This window comes from Amphiura filiformis, unplaced genomic scaffold (genome assembly GCF_039555335.1).
Source record: "Amphiura filiformis unplaced genomic scaffold, Afil_fr2py scaffold_98, whole genome shotgun sequence".
NCBI lineage: Eukaryota > Metazoa > Echinodermata > Ophiuroidea > Amphilepidida > Amphiuridae > Amphiura > Amphiura filiformis.
This window is the reverse complement of record NW_027305562.1, coordinates 185,066-211,820: the sequence shown is the minus strand read 5'-3', so window position 1 is coordinate 211,820 and position 26,755 is coordinate 185,066.

Genomic DNA, 26,755 nt, shown 5'->3' with positions numbered 1-26,755 from the left:
TAACCAACTTGAGTGCAAGAACTTGATATATACTTATACTGTATACATACTTATATACTTTTATATATTATAAGAACTGATATACATTTGATTTACTGCAGTAAGTTATTGAGTAAACTTTGTTATAATTCATATTGTGAAAATTCCTCGTCCATAAAAAGATCACGAACGAACATATGAACTTGAATAAAGAACACTATACTCAATATCACTTATAATCAGTGCTTGATATTATATTCACCCTACTGCCCGGTAGGCCTAGGCCTACTATATACGAATTTTGGTTACCTGGAAAATACCATTAAATATCTAATAACGCTGTATACTATATCACAGCTTATTTCACTACTACAAGAAATTCATTTGTATAGCGATTACAATTATACTTAAGGACAAAACTATTGTATTTGAATAAATTGAATAGGCTAGGCCTAACTAACAAATATGCCACGCAAATCGAGAAGGTCCCGTGCGATGTCGGAACAGCAGGCAAAGAAAAAACTTGGTACAAGTTTAGAAAGGCATGAAGCAGGGTTAACAAATAAGGTCTTTGGAAACTTCCATCAAGGTGATGAGCGTCTTCCCCCCCTATCAAGAGCAAAACAATGCTCGTGTAACAGTTTAGCAATGCTCTGTAGTATCGAGCATGTTGAGAGCATATTGAATTCATCTCATATAGACGAAATGTTGATACATGGAGATGCCTTATATAAGACTACCGCTACCAAAAGCTCCAAACTAGAAGCATGTTTTGAGCTTGCTAATGACGGAATTTTGACCAATGATCAATTGCCAACTAATTTTGCTCTTGGTAATAGCACTTACACAGTTCGGTACGAAACTGTAAGGTACGGAAGGCTTGATGACAACCCAAACATTGAACGCGACCCGCTTACTATTGAATTGGAAACATCATTTAGTATTACAAATAAGGTAATTTTCAATGTTGATTGTTACATGATGGCCATTTACAAGAATTCAGAGACAGGCGGTTTTATATTTTTGATTCTCATTCACGAGATCAGTCTGGTTTCCCTATTGCAGACGGCACTGCCATTGCATTGTGTTTTAAAGACCTTCAATATTTGCATGCATACTTGAGTGGTTTGGCTAACAAATTGCACTTGGCTGAAAGAATGTTTTACATTATACCCATTGCTACTAATGAAGATACACATACAGAAAGTGACCCAGGGTGTTCCTTCTTTCCAACACGGACAAATGACTCATCAGATCAAGAGGATACGGAAAACACAAGCTCTCTAAATGAAATAAGTGACCCAAGTCCCAGACTCTCGAGACGGCAAACTTGGTACCAAGGGCTCTCCGAAGAAAAGAAAAGTGACCTTCTTGCCAAAAAGCGAAAACGTGCAAGAGAAGATTATGCGTCGATAGAAAGACGTGAAAGAAAGAAACAACAAGCATGTGAAGCATATCAGAATCCAGATATAGCTGAAAGAAAGAAACAACAAACACGTAAAGCATATCAGAATCCAGATATAGCTGAAAAAAGAAACAACAAGCACGTGTACATTCACATGAAGCATACCAAAATCCAGAGAAAGGACGACGTAAACGTACTCAAGCCCGCGAAAGATCTAAAGATGCTTATAACGACCCTCAAAAGAAGGTATTAAAAATCCAGGAAAACCAATTACGTAGATCAAGAAAGCCTTCTGATATTGACACGGTAATATCACGATTCAAATTATTTTGCAAAGAAGGTATGCAGCTGGTATTTGTATGTCAAATATGTCAAAGAATTAACTTCAGACACCAGGTTAAAATACTCAGAAAAGAAAACTACAATCAACGGATTCTACTCAAAAGTCTCCCTCCTGGCATGTCCATTGAAGATATAAATGTAGTGGAAGATAGGGATGACAGCAAAACATGGATATGTAATACCTGTCATGGAAGTATGAAAGCTAAACGTATGCCAACAATAGCAACAGTTAACGGGTTGGAAATACAGGATCAGCCTCCCGAACTTTCGCATTTGAATATGCTAGAAAGGCACCTAATAGCTCCAGCAATACCCTTCATGAAGATGATATCTCTAATTAAGGGTGCTCAAAAAGGAGTTCATGGCCAGATAGTGTGTGTAAAAGCTGATGTTAACTCAGTTGCCCAAAGTTTACCAAGACTGCCAACGGACCATAGTCTGATCAGAGTAAAACTGAAAAGAAAACTGGAATATAAAGGACATCACATGTGCCAAGATGTCAATCCAAGTAAAATAAGATCAGCACTTGTTTGGTTGAAAGAAAACAACCCTGAATACGAAGATATTGACATTAACTTTGAAGCTTTTGACAACATGTTAGATGACCAGTTAATTCACAGTGACCACTCCGATGATAATGAAGATGACATACCAGATTCAGGAGATGAATGTACACAAGGTGACAGTGATACCTCCCCCAATGTCAATCATATCCAAGATAATGATGATGTTGCTAATGTTCATGACTTTGACAACGATCTCAATGATGAATCGGTCAATCATGCTGATGACAATAGTATGAATGTAGATAATGTCACTGATGAGTGTGGAGATGATACAAGTTTGCGACACTCCCATAATAGCAATGAAGACGATCATTCTGATAATGAAGATCAGACCAGAGATGACAATGTTGTTGATCGAGATAACATCCCAAGTAATGAAGTCAATGAAAATGAACATGATGTTACAAACACGTCAGCACCGCTGTATTCATTCTTACATGCTGTAGATTTTGCACAGTACGCAGCAGACAAGAGTGATAGCACTATTTTGTCAGTGGCTCCAGGACAAGGCAATAAGCCAGAACACGTTTTAGAAATGGAACCGAAGTGCTTCCCAGTAGAATTTCCAGATGGTTCTAATACGTATAACGAGAGCCGAGAACAAAAGCTTTCGCCTTCTAGATATTTCAATGCCAGGCTCTTTTCAGCTGATAATAGATTTGCCAGGAACCGGAATATATATTCTTTGCTCTCTACTGCACAGAAGTACATCAAATTCATTCAAATGTATCTATTGCTACTAGAATAGGTTGCACAAAAACTTCAGATGGAAAAAAAATCACAGCATCTATGTTACGAGACCACGAACAGGTGAAGCAACTTATTAAAAGAGACGAAGGTTACCGATTCCTGGCTCAACTTAGAGGAACCCCTGCATACTGGGAAAAATCGAAGAAAGATATCTTTGCAATGATTCGTCAACTAGGAATTCCTACTTTCTTTGTGACATTTAGTGCTGCTGATAGACGATGGATCGAAATACATAATTCTATCCTTAAGATGTTAGGAAAACCACCAATGACACCAGAGGAACATAAGAATATGTCATGGGATGAACATTGCGATATCATCATGTCCAATCCAGTTGCAGCTGCCAAACTGTTTCAGGAAAGATTACACACATTTATCAATGACGTGATTATGTCACCAGCTAATCCTATTGGCAAAGTGAAAGACTACTTCTACAGGACAGAATTCCAGCAACGTGGCTGGCCGCATATTCACATGATTGCGTGGGTTGAAAATGCCCCCAAATGGGTGAAGATCCAGATAATGAGGTCCTAGAATTCGTTGATAGATACATATCATGCGAAATTCCACCAGAAACTGATCCTGAATTACATGAAATTGTTACGAGTGTGCAAGTTCACAGTAAAACTCACACAAGATCGTGCAGAAAAACAGGGAAAACATGCCGGTTTAATTTTCCAAAACCACCATCAGACAGAACATTCATTTGCACTCCAACCATGCCAACAGCAGAAAGAGATGAAAATGATGAAGAACATCAGAAAACCCTAGATCGTGAAACGAAAGCAAAAAATATGCTGAACAACATTTGGGAACTTTTGCAGAATCCTGATCATGACTTTGCAGATTTTTATGACGTTCTTTGTTTAGCTGGAATTGGACAAGACGAATTTGAACAGGCACTAGAGACGCTTTCAAAGCGGCAAACCATGTACCTAAAAAGGCGTCTTGAAGACCAATGGATCAACAATTACAACCCAGACCTGATTCGCTGCTGGAATGGCAACATGGATATTCAATATGTACTCGATCCATATGCATGCGTTATGTATATTGTATCCTACATTACTAAATCAGAAAGAGAAATGGGTGACTTGCTCAGAAATGCTCAGAAAGAAGCAGCACAAGGAAACAATGATGCCATACAGCAATTACGAAAGCTTGGAAGTATCTACCTCCAAAACAGAGAAGTTAGTGTCATGGGAGCAGTCTACCTTATCTGTAGTATGCCTTTGCGAAATAGCACACGAAAAGTAATGTTTCTGCAAACTGCGTTAGACGGACAACGGATATCTCTGCCTCTAACACAACTACAAGCAAATGCAGGTAATTCTGAGCAAGTATGGCAGACTACTCAAATTGAAAAATATCTTGATAGACCAAGTACGCCAAAGTACAACAACATGTGCATGGCCACGTTTTACTCAACTCACTATCAAGTGTCGGCCAAATCGGACAATATCAATAGAGACCCAGATGATAACGTAGATGATGAAACCGATGATGACGAAGCGTCTGATCGTCGTGATAAACTAATACAGTTGAACACCCATGGCATCAAGATGAAAGAACGTAAAGGAAAGCCAGCTGTCATTCGTTACCCAAGGGTATCAAAAAAGAAAGACAGTGAGAGGTATCATATGAATATGCTACGTTTATACCTTCCTCATAGGAGTCCAAATATCAAGCCAGATAGTTTTCCCACCTACGAAAGTTATCATATGACTGGATACACAACTATCAACAAAGACAGACTACGAGTTAAAGACGTGGTTGAACAAAACATGTCAGAATTCGAACCGAAAACAGATGAACTAGATGAAGCGTGGGAAGTACTTCAAGAAGTAGAAAATATGGAAGATGCTTGGGCAGGAATTGCTCCACAATCTGAGCAGCAACGTATTGATGATAGATTAAAAGATGTTAGAATCGAAGACTCAGATGATGACTTAGCTGAAATTGAAGTTCCTGAACTTCAACCAGGAAATAGACCTGGCCAACGTGATGCAGGTTTACCAAGGTGTGCTATTGAAACCCGTAATCCAGATATAACTGAAGAACAGGCAGAGACTATGATGCGTCAGCTTAATGATAAACAACGACAGTTATTTAATCATGTTGCTAAATGGTGCGATGAAAAGCCAGAAATCACAGAATAGACCCATTTCATATCTTCCTCACTGGAGGTGCAGGAACTGGAAAATCGCATGTGATCAGATGCATCAGTTACTATGCTCAAAAGAAATTTGCAACAATGACCGAGTCCGCTGATGATGTAACTGTGCTATTAATGTCACATCTTGGAACAGCTGCATATAACATTTCTGGTCAAACCATCTGCACAGCCTTAAAAACAGGTATTAGAATGGCCAAAGATTACAAACCTCTTGGAGAACAAAGTCTCAGCACGCTCCGCACAGTATCAACACGTACAGCTTGTAATTATAGATGAAATATCTATGGTTAGTGCTACTCAGCTATCGTACATTCACGGACGATTACAACAAATCAAAGGAACATCATACACTTCCTACTTTGGCAATGTCTCTATCCTGGCAGTAGGAGATTTCTTTCAATTACCACCAATAAGTCCACCCACACCTTTGTGTTTCCCACACGAAGAACCCTTGAAAGACTTATGGAATTCACTGTTTGAGAAAGTTGAACTAACTGAAATAATGCGACAGCGGGATGATGCAATATTTGCCCAAATGTTGAACCGACTTCGCGTGCGGAAAAAAAACGAACCACTAGAAGAAGCAGACAAGGAACTCTTACGTTCCCGCATAGTTCATGAGCACATTCGGCAAGCACCTTCTGACGCGTTACACTTGTTTTACCTCAACGTGGATGTTGACAGTCACAATGAAACAAAGTTAGCTTCACTAAACACGGAAACATTTACTATCAAAGCAGAAGACGTTGACCAAAAGGGTGGCAGAGTGATCAAAGTCCACGAAACACCACATGACACATCACGTCGAAAAGACGACACATCACTTGTACCTTATCTGAAGTTAGCAGTAGGTGCTAGAACTATGCTAATAGCTAACATTGATGTTCCCGATGGTCTTTGTAATGGAGTATCTGGTACCATTAAAGGAATTGAATTCGGTAACTCCAAGAACATGCCACAGGCTGTCTATGTCAGGTTTGACAGTGACAAAATTGGAAGGAAGGCTCGATCATCACAAGTTATACCACCTGAGTATGTATCGTGTGTCGCTATAATGCCACGCAAGGAAACATTTCAATTGAAAGGAAGAAACTTCAGTACCACAAGAGAACAGATTCCATTGAAACTTGCTTGGGCTGTTACTGTTCACAAAGTCCAGGGACTGACAACTGAACAAGCTGTGATTTCTATGAAATGTTTCAAAGAATCAATGGCATACGTTGCACTTAGTCGAGTGACAACTTTAGAGGGAATGCATTTAACCAACTGTGATTTTTCCCGGATCTATTGCAATCCAGATGTAGCACGATATGTTGCAGAGATGCCTACTTGTGATCTATCCAATGCCAATCCTATGCTACCCATCGATCAGAATAAGTATTTCATAATTGCTCATCATAATATACAGAGCTTACGTCGACACATCGAAGACATGAAGAGCAATACAGAAATTAGGAAAGCACATGTTATTAACCACGACGGTTAAACATTCACGCCCGCCTCGCTAACGATTACGGCAGAGATTGCCTAAAGAAATTTCGGGAATTGGAACTTTTGGATAGGAAAATCGCGAGATTTAGTTGTCATCTGCACTTCTCTCTCCATTGTAAACATCGCGATCTCACTCCACGCAGCATCAGGCTAAAAACATCGATTGCAGGACATAAAGCCCATAATATCATCCAACAAGCGGAAACGGCACTTTTATCTGAAAGGATTCGTCAAATTAACTACAGAATCAGCGCTCTGAAAAATGAGAAACTCGATGTGGAAGAATGGTTGTTTACTCGTATCCCAGCTGATCGCTACGATGACGTAGTGGCATTTACCCAGCATGCCGCGCGGGCCGAGGCCGCCATTTGCAAAGACCGGCAACGAAGGAAATTCGCTGACCTGGAAAACAAATGGAGGAATACACGCGAGTCCAAAGCCAAAACTGTGGAAATATCGCAGGATGAGATCAAAGCGGTTACGGACAGATGGGTTATTAATATCTCGGACCACACGTTGGAAGATAATGAACTTTCACTGCTCCAGAAAGGCCTCAATTTCGCGGTTACGCCGGAGGAAATCCCCACCGATGAAATCATCACCGCGGTGGAAACGGCTGCAAAATTCGTAGGGCTTGCTTCGGAACAGGCGAATAACATGAGGGACAAAACTGCAACGTTACTTCGCAAGGCTGTACCACCGAAAAGCAACATTTCCGGTGAAGAAAGAGGCGCTCTCAAGTGTTTGAAAGACAATCGGGAGATCATGATTGTCCCCGCGGACAAAGGAAGAGCGACGGTAGTTATGAATACCAAGGACTACAAAACTAAAGCAGAAGCCCTGCTTAGCGATGATAAGACATACAAGAAGTTGAAATCCAACCCTACCAGCAAATATAAGAGCAAGCTCATTAAAACTCTTCAACCGTTAAAACAGAGTGGTGCAATCAGTGACTTTAAATACAAGAAATTGTATCCCACCAGTGAGGAGACACCAAAATTCTACGGGCTCCCAAAGGTACACAAGCCCACCATGCCTTTACGCCCCATTGTTGCATGTAGAGGAGCGATCTCATACGAGACTGCAAAATTTACTGCGGAGATTATTGGCCCTCTGGTTGGGCGATCGCCACACCATTTGAAGAACAGTAAGGAGTTGGTTGAGAAATTACAACATGTTCAGCTTACCAATGACGAAATCCTCGTAAGTTATGATGTAACTGCTTTGTTTACTTGCACACCGGTAAATGAATCGCTCCGCATTATTGACACTCGCCTGAGAAATGACACCACCCTTCATGAACGCACTGAACTCAATGTCGATCAGATCATGACTTTGCTTGAGTACTCACTTACCACCACGTACTTTCAATACGACAATGTGTTTTACCAACAAATTGAAGGGGCGGCCATGGGGTCCCCGGTATCCCCAATTGTAGCAAATCTTTTTATGGAGGATTTCGAACAGAAGGCCCTCGCTTCGTTTCACAGCCCCCCAAAATTTTGGGGTCGTTTCGTGGATGATACCCTGGTGATCATCGATAAGAACTTGATCGACGAGTTTACTGAGCACATTAACAACCAACATCATGCCATCAAGTTTACCTTGGACAAAGAGTCGGAAGGCTGCTTACCGATGCTTGATGTATCTGTGTCGCGAGATGATGTGGGCAATTTGAGCTTCAAAGTGTACCGTAAACCAACACATACGGACCAGTATCTGGGTTTCGCGTCCAACCATCCACTGCAACACAAACTTGGAGTAATTCGCACCTTATGTGACCGCGCTAATTCCATTGTCACCAAGGAGGAAGAGCGGACACAAGAACTTGACAAGGTTCGTAGATCTCTGGCCATTTGTGGCTATGAAGATTGGAGCTGGGTTACTGCCAGAAAGAAACGGGAACCCAAACCTCAGTCCAAGAAACAATCAAGTCAACCTAAGGGAGTGTCTCCATCCCTTACATTCCGGGACTATCGGAGTCCATTCAGCGGTTGCTACGGTCTAATGGTATCATCACCCACATTAAACCAACGAACACTATCAGATCTGTTTTAGTCAATCCTAAGGACAAGACGGATAAACTGGACAAGTGTGGTGTGGTGTACCACATCCCCTGTGGTGACTGTACTTCATCGTACATCGGTGAGAGTGCCCGCTCACTTAGGACGCGACTCGTCGAACATGGGAAAACGCCATCATCCCCAGTCAATGAACATGTTTCTGGCTCCGCCCACTCTATTGATTGGGAAGGGTCAAAATTCTGGACAGGGAAGAGAACTGGTTTCGCAGAGGCGTCAAGGAAGCTATACAAATTAAACGCAATGAGAGTGATCTGAACAGAGACAAGGGGCGCCACCACCTTCCCCCCCCCTATGACTCGGTCATCCATTCATCTGACCGTCGGAGGTCAACATCAGTTGCTACTTCCGGTCAGATGACCCAATTTCCCGCTACCAACCAAAACATCAGTCGGCATTGAAGACCAGTGGATGCTGGTCGCAGGCCACCAACCTCCACAACGTAAGTCGTGAGAACTTTGTTTAAATTTGTACTTTCTCCACATGTTATTTGTTTATCAGAAACATGGTTGACAGACAATAGTAGCCTAGACTCTCTTGCAATAGAAGGCTACTCTTTAGAAGCAATACGTTCTACTCGAGGCAGAGGTGTGGCAATTTACATTCAAAATGGTGTCAACTACACAGTAGTGCCCATTCCAAGCGATGTATGTGATGCACTTGCAATTAGGACACGTGGAAACACAAACATGCTAATTACCGTCATATACAAACCCGTTGGAACTAGTACAGGGACATTTTGTACAGAAATGAATAACATCACTGCACAAACTGATTTACTTGATACAGATTATACAGTCTTTGTTGGCGACTTCAATCACAATTTAATGGGAGGTAGAGCAAATGAGTTCCAGTCCTTAAGCCAATACCATCAAGTTATCACAGATCCTACCACGGCTGGCGGCACTCTTCTTGATCATATCTATGTAAAACCATGTCCTGCATTATATTATGCATAGGTACTTAATACGTATTATTCATATCATAATCCGACTTTCATCGCATTTTAGGTATCAGTAATCTGGGAATCGATACCCATAGGCCTATACGAAGAAGTACCCACATCTGCAGCATCACATCTGTATAATTTAGTGCAATGTCTGAAAATTAACCTATAGTAATTATTTAGTGCAATTTATAAATATGTAGTGCAATATTTAATGCAATGTCTGAAATTGAACCTCGGAATTGAACCTGTATAAATTATTATGTGCAATCTGTAGCATTTTATATAGGACGTTTCGTGCAATGTTTAGTTTCCAATATTTGAAAGTAAATCTTTAATATTTAGTACAACCTGTATATTTAGCAAGTTTATAGTGCAATATTTAATGCAATAAATTGAACCTGCATATTAAGTGCAATCTGTAACATTTAGCACGTTTAGTGCAATATTTAGTATACAATATGTGAAATTAAACCTATAATACTTAACATGCTTAGTGAAATATGTAATGCAATATAGTTTAGTGAAAGTTATATTTGCGCGTATTAGTGCGCCTATAACAAATCCTACTTCATATGAAAATGTAGGCAAAAATGTCAGCCTGAATTATCAATAAAATAAACGGATATTTTATTTCTATCCCTCTCAAAGATAATAGTAGCTCTGAAATGTCAAGAACAGGAACAGGGTAGTGGAAATTACTCCACTACCCCCCCCCCCTTCCATTCACCACCGCCGCGCCACAACGAGACCCCATCACCTGGCAAGAATTTTAGCCTTGAAGCGGCAGAAGGAGTATAGGCAACATCTCACGTATAACAACCACAGACATATCGGCTCAGCTCCCAGGGGACATGGCACAGTCGACAGCTTTGGTATCGCACGATGCTATATACGATCTTCTACCTCATCGGACAGAAGAAGGCCACACCAAGACTATGGAATATTACAACGGGGCAGATCATCGAGTTGTCATTTCAAGACGATCGACCAAACATGCTACAAACATTGACAATAACATACTGGAATGAGATTTGAGGATGAAATTCTGTTTCGACGCATGCAGTACCAAGAAAACAATGGCCAATTTACATGTATGTTGTAAGTACATTTTGAATATGTTGACTGATATGACTTAATAACCCATTTAATACCAAGACCAATTCCGGGAGTTAAAACTTACAAAATACTCTTTCTTTTAATATTCAATGAATAGTCCAACTGCAGCCCTGATTAAAACCTTAAACAGTATAGAGGCTGCAATGACCATTATACTTCGTTGTTTTGATTAATAAAAATCATAGATACAAAAAGAATTACATTGTCCATTTCCAAAACTAAAATGAATCTCTTCATAAAATAGCCTGTGTCTTCAGAGATACCACTGTAATCTTAGATTTGTTCTCATTAAACAAATTATATTTGTGTCCAAATCCCTGATATTGGTTAAAATTTTATATTACATTTACCATTTTTTTGCAGGTTTCGTTAAAGGTTTTCCAGACCAACACACGTCCATGGGACCAGGGCTAAGCCTATAGAACTTCATATGAACCAGACCAAGGCCTTATCATGAATATAGGTCCTATAATATATAGGCCTACTAGGCGACAAACTTGATGAGAATTCGGTCAATATATGTCCCTATGTTAGCCTTTCCACGTTTACGGAATATGCGAAGTAAGTCTTCAAATTGGGATTTCAAGATCATTCAAGAAAATCTGTCACAAAAAAGAATAACCAAAGATTCGAGGAATGTTTTACAAATCAGACTTTCGAGGACCAAATTCCTATAGCACATCAGTACCAAGACTTAAAACCCAGCTTGATCTGCAAAAATATTTTGTAAGTACACTTTTTCATTTGATTAATTACAGTTATAATTGATTGATATGATTAATTCCTCAGTGAAACCTTCAAGACATCCAGTTTCTTTTCAAGGTCAATAAAAAATGTTGACCAACTTTTCGAAATTTCCACCAAAAGTCATCAAGAAATGCTAAATTTTGCTCAAATATCTTTTTGTGAAGTTGATCCTAGATACTTCTAATTTTTAATAATTTTTTTTTGGATTTTCTCAAGAAATTAGCATTTTTACCCAAATGTGACCTCCTAGATGGATTCATCAAGTCCTTTCTATTAAAATATGTATATCTTTTATCAGTTTAGCAGTTATGAGGCACAACATTTTCCATAATTCCAGTGTTAAGACCAGTACCACCTTTCAGTGACTAGATATTGAAAACATGGAATATTCGCGGGCATGTTCGACATGTTGAACTAATTCGGATGACTCTGGGATGACCATTGATTTTCATTCATTCATTGGAAATGTTAAATGTCTGAAAAAATTATTTCTATTTTTGTTTTTCTATCATTTTCTTTGCAGCATCTTTCGCAAACACCACCGGCGGAATCCGCCTGAATCCACTAAGGGTCGTGTATGCACTAAAGTTGGTTATCAAAATAGCTTTAAATAGCAACAATGAACGTGGCAAGGAACAATATGAATTTAAAAGGATTTTTTACCATTGGAATTTATATATAACTTTTAAATAGTAAAAATATGCCGTGACCCGTCCACCATTAAGTTAGGCAACAGGTTACGGCGACCAAGAGCCAGGACTTGCCGCTGAAAGCGCCCGTCAAACTCGGATAATAACCCATGCATATCCTGACCAAAATCCAGAAGACTGAACTGCATCTGATGGAGTGCGAGCGCGGTTATGGATCTATTCTGGAAACTAGACTTTCTAACCTGGAATTACTTTTGTGCTTCAATTTGCTGAATGGATTTCTTGTGCTTTTGAGCTTGAATATGTCGGACAGAGCCTGAGACTAGAACAAAGCAGTGTGTGGACTTTTGCAGTAATTTTGTTTCGTAAAAAGTTTTACTACATGCATGGGAATGATTTCCTATGCTGGAATATATTTCGTGTTTGTTTCCTGAACGGACATTAGAATCATGGAAGCTAAAAGGTGAGCTTGTATTCTACGTCATAAACGTTCGCACTTCTTTTTACCTGAGTGCTATTTGCCTATTTCTGCTTTGAAATAATTATAAACTATGGTGAATGACATTTGCACCGGGGACGAAAAGTATCTATTCTGGCCACAGCCGAGTGTCTGTAGCCCACGTCCAGCGTCTGTTGTTATTTTAACAAATGTATCTTTTTGTATCTAACTCTGTACTTAGAAATTTTGTTACTAATCTTTTAAGATACAGCTGTATATATTTCACGTGATCCTATTGAATGTAATAATTACATTGAATGACTTGTAAAATGTTGGTTGATATTAAAGACCCATTCAGTGATTTGCTCATTCAGAAGATTATTATCAAAATTCAGTTATTTACACCATTGTTAGTAGCATACGTGTGCTAACATAGACTGCAAGTGGTTGAGCCAAAAGCTGTGTATTCAAGACAAAATATGACATTTTACATGAAAATGTAATTTCTCTATAGCTCCATTTCGCTCGGATGACTGCATGGGACTTTTTAATGTCATTAAACTGAATAATTTTTTCTAAAGCCATGCTTTATTTTATGAAACTTTGATATGGTTGTAAAAAAACTGTACATCTTGATATGAGACTGGGAAAACAAAAAAAATTGTTTTGCACATGTTTTGTAAATATTTTGCGATACATTTTGTCATAAAACAAGCAAAATAATTATGTAAAATCAGCTGTTTTGATTTTGTTATATTTTTCGATGACTATGTTCACAGACCATCTGCGAGAGTTAATTTTTTTAGAGCATTGCTATGTGCGCGGTGCGTTTGTGCATATATAAGGTCTAGTAACCTACGGATAGTATTGTCTGGGGAAATGATGTACACCTGTGTTTTGGTACACCACTCCCGTAGTTATGGGCGCACCATTTGATACTCAGGAGGGGACGTGGAAGTTTTTAACAAAAAACCTCCCCACTAGTGAGTGAATGAAATATAAAATTCTATTTAGCTGTGTATCAAATGCTGCGCTCCTATTTATGTCACAAACAAGGGTGTTTTTGAAATTATAAGGTGCACTTCTCAGAAATGGGTTTGGTGTATGTGTATAATGTACAAATTGGTATCAATCGGTCTTCTTATTCTCTTTGTTCTTTTGCTCCTGATTGTAAACAATTAGTGCTTGAACATAATCCTTCACAGGCAACGATGACAAACTTTGTATAATACATAATTACATTACTCTTGACAAATTACAGATTCCCAACAAACATAAAACTAAAACCTTTATAATCCAAAACAATTCTATAAAGTGTTGATAACTATAATTATGTAACTGTGATAAAAAGATAAGAAAACGTGTGCTAAATTGCTTGCACCAGAAAATTTTAGTTTTAAATATGTAATTTTCTGTTTGTTTTGAAAATGTTATGCATTATTATTAAATTCACATGTAGAACGTTGCATTTCACTCACTTTTCTACGCGCACGGCATGCATGTCCAGACGGGGTCTCCCCATCCAGAAATAGCCTGATACCCCGCCTGATACCCGGTACCCTCCTTTCATCTTTTCGCTTCCGACTGTCATGCGTAGTCCTGGATCGTATTCACCATTTTGCTCTGATCTTTGCCGCGATACGTACCGATGTATGCGCCGCATTACTCGGGACCGTGTATACTGAACTTGTTTACAGTCATCAGCGAAACTTAAAGTTATGGGCGGGGCTAAAACATTGCCGCTGCAATAACAACAAACAAACAAGTTCGTAGCCGACGGGTTCCTGTAGCGTGTACCATGTGTAGGAGTTGTAAATCGGTCCCAATGCGGATTTTGATTTTCAAAATGTTGGGAAATAAGTGTGATTTTACTTTTAATTTTACAATTAAATCAACAACTTGTCAACACTCACCAAAATTTTCATCGGATTTTGGCAAAATTTAAAGCAAATTCCCATTTTCAACTGTGATGTAGGCCTACATGGTTACTGAGAAATGTGTATTATTATTATTATTATTATTAGTGTTATTATTATTATTGTTATTATTATTATTATCATTTTATTATTATCAAATATTATTATTACTGTTGTTGTTACATTTCAATTCCGTACAAATGACTGATTAAATGTACCAAAGACATTTATCACAGAAAATCATACTCATGTATTCTTTGTATTCTGTTTGTTGTAGTTTTTATGTAGGCCTATCGCAATATCTGGTATACAATGTATTTTACCAAAACAGAACTCATTATTTACCATGATAGATCATGTCATGTGAGGAGTAAAAAAAAAAAAAAAACCAAAAATGAATTTTGTTTATTTCGAAAAGTAAACAGGAAATTGACTTTGCTTTCACATATGCATTGCTACTATCCAGTGCCTGCAGTAGATTTTTAGATTCGGGATCAAAGGTCATTAAGGGGTAACATGTTGAAAATATTTATGACCCCAAAGGTCAAAGTTAAGCGGTCAAAGGTCAAACTTTAAGACTGGCATTTCCGGCCCCGGCTAGGTCCAGATCTGTAGCCAGATCTAGTCTTTCTTTCTTCTTTCTTCTTTCTTCTGGCAACCAATCAACTGCATCTAGCTTCGCAAAGGATTGACAGATTTCAACCAAAGTTGACCCAAATGACCACTGGGCTAGGCCAAACCTTCCATTTGACTTTGACCTCGCTGTGACCTTTGACCTAGCTATAATGGTCAAAAATGAGATTTCACAAAAAATGCTACTCCTTCCACAAATTTCATGCAATGATCATGTGACTCATGCATATGAATCAACATGTGGCAGTGCTTAAAACTTCCTAAAAAGAATTGAGGTCAAAGGTCATTAAGGGGGTCATTTCCGGTCTGAAAGCTAAAAATATTCAAAAAATCACTGTCTTTACAAAATATATAGCAGAGAGTCGCCATTAGCACACATGCATTGCTACTAGCCAGGGTCTTTAGGATGCCTACAGGTTTGGGGTCAAAGGTCATTAAGGGGTTACTTCCGGTCAAAAACCAAAAATGTTCAAAAAATTTTTATCTCAAAATGTAAACAGACCAGAATAATATAACCAACATACATGAATCAGTGTTACCTGATGTATGCATGGTATTTTTATTTTGGGGGTCAAAGGTCATTAAGGGGTCACTTCCTGTTTTTAGCTGAATAACTTCAAGAATTTTTATCTCAAGAACTGAACATGTTAGAATTTTTTAATTAAAATTGAAACAATGCATTTTGTCGGTGTACATAAGGTTTTTTTACATTGAGGTCAAAGGTCATTAAGGGGGTCAAAAGGTCAATCAAAATTTTCAAAAATCAAAATCCATGTATAAGTTCCGATTAAGCTGAAATTCACCAGGAATATTTCTTATGACATCCTAAGCACAATGTAAGAGCAGTTGACCCCATCCCTGACCCAGGGGTCAAGTTATAGGGGTCAAATCGCGGCTTGTATTCAGCGTCTGTTGACTCTAGTTTCTTACAAGCCGACGACGGATGTCGGCTTGTTCTGTCTCTTCTCAATTCTTCTTCTTTCTTACCTAGCCGGGACACCGGCTAGGTCTTGTGATGCTATCGGATCTTTCTTTCTTCTTCTGGCAACAAATTCAAAATGCTTCTTCTCCTACATGTTACATCCTACAATGACGTCACTTGCACATATGCATCGGCTATATCCAGTGTCTATAGGATGTTCACAAATTTGGGGTCAAAGGTCATTAAGGGGTCATTTCCGGTATAAAACGAAATATCTTCAAAATGCTTCTTCTGCCACAAATTACATAGTACGATGATGTCACTTACACATATGCATCGGCTATATCCAGTGCCTATAAGTTATTCACAGAATTTGGGTCAAAGGTCATTAAGGGGGTCATTTCCGGTCTGAAAGCTAAAAATATTCAAAAAATCACTGCTTTTACAAATTACATAGCAGAGTGTTGTCATTAGCACACATGCATTGCTACTAACCAGGGTCTTTGGGGTGTCTACAGTTTTGGGGTCAAAGGTCATTAAGGGTTACTTCCGGTCAAAACCAAAAATCATCAAATATGTTCATTTTTTAAATCTCAAAACCAGAGTGATATAAACTCCATATAATGCATTAGTGTTACCCGATGTATGCACGGTATTTTTATTTTTTGGTCAAAGGTCATTTAGACGTCATTTCCGGTTTTAAGCTAAATAACTTCAAGAATTTTTATCTCCATAACTAAGCATAGTAGATTTTTTTTATTTAAACTGTAACGATGCATTTTCTCGGTGTATATAGGATTTTTTTTTTATATTGGGGTCAAAGGTCATTAAGGAGGTCAAAACGTCAAATTTGCAAAAAAATGTTTAAAATTACGGAAAAGTAGCTGTATCTCAGCCTATTGAAGACGGATAAAGCCCCTACATGCTACAGTGATGCACCATTAATGGTGTGAGATGTCCATAATAGCCGCTTAGCCGGTCAAAGGTGAAACTTTAAGTTAAGACTGGCATTTCCGGCCCGGCTAGGTCCAGATCTGTAACCAGATCTAGTTCTTTCTTCTTGCACAGCCGCCATCGGCGCTGTGCATTCTTTTTACCGCGTTCTTCTTCTTCTTACACAGCCGTGACGTTAGTCACGGCTGTGTCTTTTTTCTTACAGGTTCTTTCTTCTTTCTTTCTTCTTTCTTTCTTCTTTCTTTCTTCTTTCTGCCGACCACTACATTTGCTCTAGCACTTACATGCTTACGCCGATTTTGACCTAACTTGGTCACAACCATCATTGCCCATGCCCCTACATGTCATATGAAACTCGTGGGGTCAAAGGTCACGCAGGGGTCATAGGGGTCAAAAACGTGATTTCAACTCAAAATGCTTCTTCTCCTACAGATTACGTATGACGGTGACCCCACTTGCACACATGCATTACTATTACCCAGTGTCTATGGGGTCCTCACAGATTTGGGGTCAAAGGTCATTAAGGGGTCACTTCCGGTATAAAACGAAAAACCTTCAAAATTTTTTATTTGCTAACAAAAACATAGGACAGTAACGGTATGTTCACACATAAATTGTAATTACCCTGTGTATATGTGGTATTTTTCACTTCCGGTATAAAACGAAAAACCTTCAAAATTTTTTATTTGCTAACAAAAACATAGGACAGTAACGGTATGTTCACACATAAATTGTAATTACCCTGTGTATATGTGGTATTTTTGTATTTAGGGTCAAAGGTCATTAAGGGGCCACTTCCGGTACAAAACGAAATACCTTTAAAATGCTTCTTCTCCCACAAAATACGTAGGACAGTAACACCACTTGCATACATGCATTGCTATTATCCAGTGTCTATGGGGTCCTCACAGATTTGGGGTCAAAGGTCATTAAGGGGTCACTTCCGGTATAAAACGAAAACCTTCAAAATTTTTTATTTGCTAAGAAAAACATAGGACAGTAACGGTATGTTCACACATACATTGTAGTTACCCTGTGTATATGTGGTATTTTTTTATTAAGTGTCAAAGGTCATTAAGGGGCCACTTCCGGTACAAAACGAAATACCTTTTAAATGCTTCTTCTCCCACAAATTACGTAGGACAGTAACACCACTTGCATACATGCATTGTTATTACCCAGTGTCTATGGGATCCTCACAGATTTAGGGTCAAATGTCATTAAGGGGTCACTTCCGGTATAAAACGAAAAACCTTCAATTTTTTTTATTGCTAAGAAAAACATAGGACAGTAACGGTATGTTCACACATGAATTATGGGTACCCAATTCATATGCGGTATTTTTTTATTTGGGGTCAAATGTCATTAAGGGGTCACTTCCGGTCTGAGACGAAAAACCTTCAAAATGCCCCTTCTGCCACAAGTAACATAGCAAAGTGGTGCCACATGCACCCATGCATTGACATTAGCCAATGTCTTTGGCCGTTTTCATATATTTTGTGGTCAAAGGTCATTAGGGGTAACAACACGGCTGTGTTCGTGGGTTAGACCACAGCTTAGTCTAGTTACACAGCCGTGACGTCAGTCACGGCTGTGTCTTTTTTCTTACAGGTTCTTTCTTTCTTTCTTTCTTTCTGCCGACCACTACATTTGCTCTAGCACTCACATGCTTACACCAATTTGGACCTAACTTGGTCACAACCATCATTGACCATGCCCCTACTTGTCACATGAAACTCGTGGGGTCAAAGGTCATGCTGGGGTCATAGGTGTCAAAAACGTGATTTCAACTCAAAATGCTTCTTCTCCTACAGATTACGTATGACGGTGACCCCACTTGCACACATGCATTGCTATTACCCAGTGTCTATGGGGTCCTCACAGATTTGGGGTCAAAGGTCATTAAGGGGTCACTTCCGGTATAAAACGAAAAACCTTCAACAATTTTTATTTGCTAAGAAAAACATAGGACAGTAACGGTATGTTCACACATAAATTATAATTACCCTGTGTATATGTGGTTTTTTTTTATATTTAGGGTCAAAGGTCATTCAGGGGCCACTTCCGGTACAAAACGAAATACCTTTAAAATGCTTCTTCTCCCACAAATTACGTAGGACAGTAACACCACTTGCGTACATGCATTGTTATTACCCAGTGTCTATGGGGTCCTCACAGATTTGGGGTCAAAGGTCATTAAGGGGTCACTTCCGGTATAAAACGAAAAACCTTCAATTTTTTTTATTTGCTAAGAAAAACATAGGACAGTAACGGTATGTTCACACATGAATTGTGGGTGCCCAATTCATACGTGGTATTTTTTTATTTGGGGTCAAATGTCATTAAGGGGTCACTTCCGGTCTGAGACAAAAAACCTTCAAAATGCCCCTTCTGCCACAAGTAACATAGCAAAGTGGTGCCGCATGCACCCATGCATTTACATTAGCCAATATCTATGGCCGTTTTCATATATTTTGGGGTCAAAGGTCATTAGGGGTAACAACACGGCTGTGTTCGTGGGTTAGACCACAGCTTAGTCTAGTCTTTCTTCTTTCTGCCGACCACTTCATTTGCTCTAGCACTTACATGCTTACACCGATTTTGACCTAACTTGGTCATAATTATCATTGACCATGCCCCTACATGTCATATGAAACTCGTGGGGTCAAAGGTCACGCAGGGGTCATAGGGGTCAAAAACGTGATTTCAACTCAAAATGCTTCTTCTCTCACAGATTATATAGGACGGTGACACCACTTGCACACATGAATTGTTATTATCCCGTGTCTATGGGGTCCTCACAGATTTGGGGTCAAAGGTCATTAAAGGGTCACTTCCGGTATAAAACGAAAAATCTTCAAACATTTTTATTTGCTAAAAAAACATAGGACAGTAACGATATGTTCACACATGAATTGTGGTTACCCAATTCATATGTGGTATTTTTTTATTTTGGGTCAAAGGTCATTGAGGGGTTACTTCCGGTCTGAGACGAAAACCTTCAAAATGCCCCTTCTGCCACAAATAACATAGCAAAGTGGTGCCACGTGCACCCATACATTGACATTAGCCACTGTCTATGGGCGTTTTTATATATTTTGGGGTCAAAGGTCATTAAGGGGTCACAACACGGCTGTGTTCGTGGTCTTAGACCACAGCTAAGTCTAGTTCTTTCTTCTTTCTTTCTGCCGACCACTACATTTGCTCTAGCACTTACATGCTTGTACCGATTTTGACCTAACTTGGTCACAACCATCATTGATCATGCCCCTACATGTCACATGAAACTCGTGGGGTCAAAGGTCACGCTGGGGTCAAAGGGGTCAAAAACGTGATTTCAACTCAAAATGCTTCTTCTCCTACAGATTACGTATGACGGTGACCCCACTTGCACACATGCATTGCTATTACCCAGTGTCTATGGGGTCCTCACAGATTTGGGGTCAAAGGTCATTAAGGGTCACTTCCGGTATAAAACGAAAAACCTTCAAAATTTTTTATTTGCTAAGAAAAACATAGGACAGTAACGGTATGTTCACACATAAATTGTAGTTACCCTGTGTATATGTGGTATTTTTTTATTTAGGGTCAAAGGTCATTAAGGGCCACTTCCGGTACAAAACGAAATACCTTTAAAATGCTTCTTCTCCCACAAATTACGTAGGACAGTAACACCACTTGCATACATGCATTGTTATTACCCAGTGTATATGGGGTCCTCACAGATTTGGGGTCAAAGGTCATTAAGGGTCACTTCCGGTATAAAACGAAAACCTTCAATTTTTTTATTTGCTAAGAAAAACATAGGACAGTAACGGTATGTTCACACATGAATTGTGGGTACCCAATTCATATGTGGTATTTTTTTTATTTGGGGTCAAATGTCATTAAGGGGTCACTTCCGGTCTGAGACGAAAAACCTTCAAAATGCCCCTTCTGCCACAAGTAACAGCAAAGTGGTGCCACATGCACCCATGCATTGACATTAGCCAATGTCTATGACCGTTTTCATATATTTTGGGGTCAAAGGTCATTAGGGGTAACAACACGGCTGTGTTCGTGGGTTAGACCACAGCTTAGTCTAGTTCTTCTTCTTTCTTCTTTCTTCTTCTGTCAACATTATGATATCAGCCATCGTAGCCACATACTTTCATGGATTTCAACCAAACTTAAACACAATCATCACTGGCACTGGCTACAAATGTCACATGATCAACTTCCGGTCAAATGTCATCCACTTCCGGTCAATGGCCAAAACTTGGATTTTCACTAAAATGCTACTCCTCACACATATTACATAGCACCGTGACGTCACTTACACACATGCATCATCTATAGCCAGTGTCTAACAGTTCCTCACAGAATTGGGATCAAAGGTCATTAAGGGGTCACTTCCGGTAAAAGTCTGAAAAATTTGTAACAAATATTCAAAAAATCACTGTCTTTACAAATTACATAGCAGAGCGTCGCCATTAGCACACATGCATTGCTACTAGCCAATGTCTTTAGGATGCCTACAGTTTTGGGGTCAAAGGTCATTAAGGGGTTACTTCCGGTCAAAACCAAAATTATCAAAAAAAATTAAAATTTTTATCTCAAAATGTAAACAGACCAGAGTAATATAACCATCATACATGAATCAGTGTTACCTGATGTATGCATGGTATTTTTATTTTGGGGGTCAAAGGTCATTAAGGGGTCACTCTCTGTTTTTAGCTAAATAACTTCAAGAATTTTTATCTCAACAAATAAACATAGTAGAATTTTTTAAATAAAATTAGAACAATGCATTTTGTCGGTGTACATAAGGTTTTATTTTCATTGAGGTCAAAGGTCACTAAGGGGGTCAAAAGGCCAATCATAAATTTAAAAAAAAATCAAAATCCATGTATAAGTTCCGATTAAGCTGAAATTCACCAGGAATATTCCTTATGACATCCTAAGCACTATGTAATATTTTTTTGGGGGTCAAAGGTAATTAAGGGATCACTTCCGGTTTTCACAGATTCGGGGTCATAACTCATTTGTCACTGCTGGCTGTGCATCCTCGCGGTCGCAGGCGAACGCAATCAGATCTCGTTTCTTCTTTCTTCTTCTGGCAACCAATCAACTGCATCTAGCTTCGCAAAGGATTGACAGATTTCAACCAAAGTTGACCCAAATGACCACTGGGCTAGGCCAAACCTTCCATTTGACTTTGACCTCGCTGTGACCTTTGACCTAGCTATAATGGTCAAAATGTGATTTCACAAAAATGCTACTCCTTCCACAAATTTCATGCAATGATCATGTGACTCATGCATATGAATCAACATGTGGCAGTGCTTAAAACTTCCTAAAAAGAATTGAGGTCAAAGGTCATTAAGGGGTCATTTCCGGTCTGAAAGCTAAAATATTCAAAAAATCACTGTCTTTACAAAATATATAGCAGAGAGTCGCCATTAGCACACATGCATTGCTACTAGCCAGGGTCTTTAGGATGCCTACATGTTTGGGGTCAAAGGTCATTAAGGGGTTACTTCCGGTCAAAAACAAAAAAAGATAAAAAAAATTTTATCTCAAAATGTAAACAGACCAGAATAATATAACCAACATACATGAATTAGTGTTCCCTGATGTATGCATGGTATTTTTATTTTGGGGGTCAAAGGTCATTAAGGGGTCACTTCCTGTTTTTAGCTGAATAATTTCAAGAATTTTTATCTCAAGAACTGAACATGTTAGAATTTTTTAATTAAAATTGGAACAATGCATTTTGTCGGTGTACATAAGGTTTTTTTTACATTGTGGTCAAAGGTCATTAAAGGGGTCAAAAGGTCAATCAAAAATTTTCAAAAAATCAAAATCCATGTATAAGTTCCGATTAAGCTGAAATTCACCAGGAATATTTCTTATGACATCCTAAGCACAGTGCAAGAGCAGTTGACCCCATCCGTAACCCAGGGGTCAAGTTATAGGGGTCAAATTGCGGCTTGTATTCAGCGTCTGTTGACTCTAGTTTCTTTCTTTCTTCTGGCAACCAATCAACTGCATCTAGCTTCGCAAAGGATTGACAGATTTCAACCAAAGTTGACCCAAATGACCACTGGGCTAGGCCAAACCTTCCATTTGACTTTGACCTCGCTGTGACCTTTGACCTAGCTATAATGGTCAAAATGTGATTTCACAAAAATGCTACTCCTTCCACAAATTTCATGCAATGATCATGTGACTCATGCATATGAATCAACATGTGGCAGTGCTTAAAACTTCCTAAAAAGAATTGAGGTCAAAGGTCATTAAGGGGTCATTTCCGGTCTGAAAGCTAAAATATTCAAAAAATCACTGTCTTTACAAAATATATAGCAGAGAGTCGCCATTAGCACACATGCATTGCTACTAGCCAGGGTCTTTAGGATGCCTACAGGTTTGGGGTCAAAGGTCATTAAGGGGTTACTTCCGGTCAAAAACCAAAAATGTTCAAAAATTTTTATCTCAAAATGTAAACAGACCAGAATAATATAACCAACATACATGAATTAGTGTTCCCTGATGTATGCATGGTATTTTTATTTTGGGGGTCAAAGGTCATTAAGGGTCACTTCCTGTTTTTAGCTGAATAACTTCAAGAATTTTATCTCAAGAACTGAACATGTTAGAATTTTTTAATTAAAATTGAAACAATTCATTTTGTCGGTGTACATAAGGTTTTTTTTACATTGAGGTCAAAGGTCATTAAAGGGGTCAAAAGGTCAATCAAAAATTTTCAAAAAATCAAAATCCATGTATAAGTTCCGATTAAGCTGAAATTCACCAGGAATATTTCTTATGACATCCTAAGCACAGTGCAAGAGCAGTTGACCCCATCCGTAACCCAGGGGTCAAGTTATAGGGGTCAAATTGCGGCTTGTATTCAGCGTCTGTTGACTCTAGTTTTTCTTTCCTTTTCTTTCTTTTTTTTTTTTTTTCTTCCTCTCTTTCAAAAGAATTATTTTGATCAATACCAGTTAAGCAGGCGATTGGTATGATTGAACTCCATGCATTTTGTATGTCTTGTGGAGCGTGTCTGGAGGATGATTTGAACTAATGACCTTCCGTGCAAACACCCTATTGTATAATGTTATAATTTCTATATGAAATTTTAAATTGATAGATCTTGATTGCTTGATTCCCTGTTCCATGTATCAATGTTTGTGTTTCCTTCAACATGTTTGATTTTGTTTTCATCTCCTATTATAGACATTCATAGGCCTAATAACTGCATATGCATATTTCGCACCCTCGGTTCAATAAAGCCGTTCATATGAAGTTCACCATAGGATATTTTATTTGTATAATTTACAAACTATTTAATTTTTGAATCCCTCCCTCCCCCACCGATCAATGTTGGAGCAAACATAGAGCACATTAAAAAAATGCGGCGTTTGTAATGCAACATTGAATAAGGGGAGCGGGGAGAGTCATTAAACTATGGAAGCATCCCAGCAAATTATCACTTGATTGTAGTTATATATAGAACGCAAGGATGACGGTTGAAACTTAAATTCCTCATTTAAAACAATGTGACAGGTGGTTGATACGCTAATTAACATTTCTCATTCATTTGGATGAGAAAATTTTCGCAAGGATGACGGTTGAAACTACATGTGGTTGATACGCTAATTAACATTTCTCATTCATTTGGATGAGAAAATTTTCAATTCTCTTACTTTTGTCCAATTCTCATCGCTTTGAAAGAATTCTCATTTTACATTTTCTACTAGTGGTAGTGATGATGAGGTGGACAGTGTTTGTTAATGGGGGGGGGGCGGTGTGAAGGAAGCTTTTTCCCAAAATATGATCATCTAGGATCATCAGTAGGACATATCTTTCTAATACAAAATCTTTTTAAAGTAATTGCTTTTGAAAGTATCTTCTATTTGCTTCTATGGGGGTGGGTGAATAACTTAATTCTAGAGACAATTTTAATATCTCTTTTCTTTCAACACTTCAAGTTTTAATAATCATCACAACAAGAACGTGCACGGGGATTCAACTTCAATAGGCCTAGCTAGCTACATCATCAACAAAATACACGACATGGTCATAACATTTAGTGGTAGGTGTTGTCCAACTTCATCTAGCAATGTAGAGCATTGGCGATTATTTATCTTCTCAAAGGAATGTTCACAAAGAAAGGGATTTTGATTTGATTCCATGAATGAGACAGATAAACATGTTAAATAATACAATTTGCATTCCTGAAGCGATAAAAGGAGCTTATTTACCACTATACAAACAAGACAAATATTGGTCTTATTTCATCATGTACATAGCATATGAAACTTGGACAACACCTACCAATAAATATTTTTATGTGTGGAACAACGATTAGTCCTTGCTCCCCACATAGATGCAATGATATAGACCGTTTTCACATCTGTCCACTGCCACTTTATTTCTTTTTTGAACCTGTATTCCTCGCACAGTTTTGCCTTTGGTTAATATTTAAATCTCGCGCGTGTGACGGTTGGCTGGTTAACATTTAAATCTCGCGCTCCATGATCAGATTTGTTTTCGGTCTTTTGGTGAAAAACAAGTCATCATCAAACTATGACTGCTTGTGTATAGCCTATGAATAGGGTATTGCTAGGCAAACAATCACAGCAAACATGCCAAAATCCTCCCATTTCTCCTCCATTTACACACATATAAACCCATCCCTTAAGTTTATCTTTCTATAATTTAACTAGATTATGGATTTTCATGAATGTGGTTTTAAATTAAAGAATATATTTAACAGATTTATTTAAGTGGAATCTTTAATTATATTTACGTATGCAATATTGCTTAAAACTACACGTAAGTTGTAGTTCTGTATGTGAAATAATTAATTTCCCGATGTATCTTAATAAATAATAGAAAAGTAAACTTAATACGAAGATTTTCAATTGCGATTTTCTCGAAATGCGTGTTTTTCACCAGTATGTGATGCGTCCGACGATTTCATCATTCATTTCATTCGGCTGCGAAGCCGACCACTACAAAGTCTCTCCATGTACTACGATTTGAAGGCAAAGTGGCATCTGGCAGTAATCAGTTGTCAAAGTCCCCCAACAGTTTGTGCATAAATAAGACAAGTAGGATGTTCTTTGCCTTCCAGTACAGGTCTTCTTTTACCATGTAATGGGGTGTAGTGAGCACATCTTCCTGTATCCTCAGGATATGTCCCAGGAATCGTAGTTGTAATTTGACAGAGTTGATAAGACTAGGCACAGTGTTGGTGATGGTATAGATCCTTTCATTACTAACATGGTCAGTGCGCTTGATGTTCAGCATTATCCTGATAACATGATGTACCAAAGCGTTGATTTTTTTTCATGCCAGTACCCAGCAAACACGAAAACGTTTTAAAAACGTTTAAAAAAAAAAAAGTTATATTTTGGCTTTTGGTTTAGGTAAAAACGTTTTAATAACATTAAAATGTCGGGTTATATAAAGGTCATGATAACGTTTTAAAACGTTTTGTATGAAAACACACTACAACAATATTTTTAAATGTTTTCAACAAATGTTATTGTAAACTATTTTTGCAAATATTTTTGCCAAATATTGTATCAATACTTAAATAACATTATGTTAAAATATTTGAACCCAGTAAACACAGAAATGTTCTTAAAA